The sequence below is a fragment of the Neopelma chrysocephalum genome, unplaced genomic scaffold, assembly GCF_003984885.1.
Source record: "Neopelma chrysocephalum unplaced genomic scaffold, ASM398488v2 Primary Assembly neopelma1_94862, whole genome shotgun sequence".
NCBI classification, from domain to species: domain Eukaryota; kingdom Metazoa; phylum Chordata; class Aves; order Passeriformes; family Pipridae; genus Neopelma; species Neopelma chrysocephalum.
Genome location: NW_020923567.1, coordinates 1 through 1916, shown reverse-complemented (window position 1 = coordinate 1916; position 1916 = coordinate 1). Strand labels below are relative to the sequence as shown.

The window sequence follows — 1916 nt, the reverse complement described above, 5'->3', positions numbered from 1 at the left end:
CCCCCTGCCATCCCCTGGGACAGGGGGACAGCCTTGGGACACCCCGGAGGACAGGGGGACACCCCGGAGGACAAGCCCCACGCCACCCCCCAGGGACACAGGGACACCATGAGGACACCCCAGAGACACGCCCAGGGACGTGGGGACACCCCAGAGACATCTCCAGGCATGTGGGGACACCCTGGGGACACCCCATGGACACCCCAAGGACATGAGGACACCCCAGGGATACCCCCAGGGACACTATGGAGACCTTCGGGGGACACTTTGGGGACACTTTGCTGCCACCTCCGGGGACACCGTGGGGACACTCTGGTTCCTTGGGGACACTTTGGAGGCTCTTGGGGCACCTCAAGGACACTCTGGGGACACTGGGGATACCTTGGGGACATTGGGGTCCCCGGGTGTGTTTGTACCCCCAGCCCCAGGTGCCCAATCCCCCCAAGTCCCTCCCAGTCCCCGCCAACCTCCTCCCAATCCCTTCCCAGTCCCTCCCAGTGCTCCCAGTTCCCACCTGCCCGCTGGCACTGGAAGTCCCGGGGGTCCAGGTGGGCAAGGGGGGTCCCTTGGTGGGGGGAGGGGCTGCGGCAGCGCCCGGCAGCCTCGGGGGAGGAGGGGACTGTCCCCAACCACGACAGGAGCCACCTCAGGCGACAATCGCAGCGGAACGGGTTCCCCCGCAGGTCCCTGCACCAACAAGGGCCACCAAAGTGTCCCCAAATGTCACTAAATGTCCCCACGTGTCACCAAATCCCCCCAAATCCCTCCAAGTCCCCCAATGTCCCCCTGATGTCCCCAATGTACCCCGAAACCCCCAATGTCCCCAATCCCCCCCCAAACCGCCCCATGTCCTTCATGTCCCCCACACCTCCATTGTCCCCTTGTTCCCAATGCCCCAAACACACCCCGTCCCCCCGTCCCCACACTCCCAATGTCCCATTGTGCCCCAATGTCCCATTGTGCCCCAATGTCCCCATGTCCCCAAAGTCCCTTTACCTCCCCTAATGTCCCGAATGTCCCCAATGTCCCCATCCCCCAATGTCCCCAATGCCCTGTCCTCCATTGCCCCCCATCCCCACAAGGTCCCCCATCCCCACAATGTCCTCAATCCCCCCAATGTCCCCAACACCCCCAGTTTCCCTCCCTGTCCCCAATGTCCCCAATGTCCCCACGGTGTCACTCACAGGTGGCTCAGGGTCTCCAGCCCCTGGAAGAGCCCCTGAGGCAGCGTCTCCAGGCCATTGTTGGCCAAACTCCTGTGGGGACATTGAGGGGGACAGAGGGGGAACATTGTGGGGTTTGGAGGGCTTGGGGACATTGGGAACAGCTGGGGACAGGGAAATGGGGGCATTTGGGGACACCCCGTGACACATGGGGACATGGGGACAGGGACACAGGGACAGGAACATGGGGACACCTGGGGACACTTGGGGACACCTGGGGATATTTGGGGACATGGGGACACCTGGGGACAGGGACACGGGGACATTTGGGGACATCTGGGGACATGAGGACACCTGGGGATATTTGGGGACACCCTAATGTCCCCAATGCCCCCCAGGGTGCCCCATGTCCTCCCAGTGTCACTCACAGGAACAGGAGCCCCCGGAGGCCCCTCAGGGCAGTGGGTTCAATGGTCCCGACCTCGTTGTCCTCGATGAACCTGCGGCACCAGTTCACACCACTTTGCACCAGTTCGTACCAGTTCTCACCAGTTCACACCAGTTCAACTCAGTATCCCCCCCCCAGTACAGCCCAGTCTCTCCCCATTGTTCCCCCAGTTCCTCCCAGTACAGCCCAGTTTATCCCAGTCCCTCCTCAGTGTCTCCCCAGTCCAGCCCAGTCCCTCCTCAATGTCTCCCCAGTTCCTCCCAGTACAGCCCAGTTCAGCCCAGTACAGACCAGTCCCTCCTCAG

At 62.7% G+C, this 1916-nt stretch overlaps 1 long non-coding RNA gene across 1 annotated transcript; it reads right to left on the bottom strand.

Annotated features, from left to right (window-relative positions):
• Positions 1–520: 520 nt before the first annotated feature.
• Positions 521–1798, bottom strand: LOC113980635. The gene is made up of 3 exons (XR_003538180.1): positions 1592–1798; positions 1185–1256; positions 521–687 (listed from the first exon to the last, which is right to left on the bottom strand). It is a non-coding gene; the product is annotated as an uncharacterized LOC113980635 (long non-coding RNA).
• Positions 1799–1916: the final 118 nt, after the last annotated feature.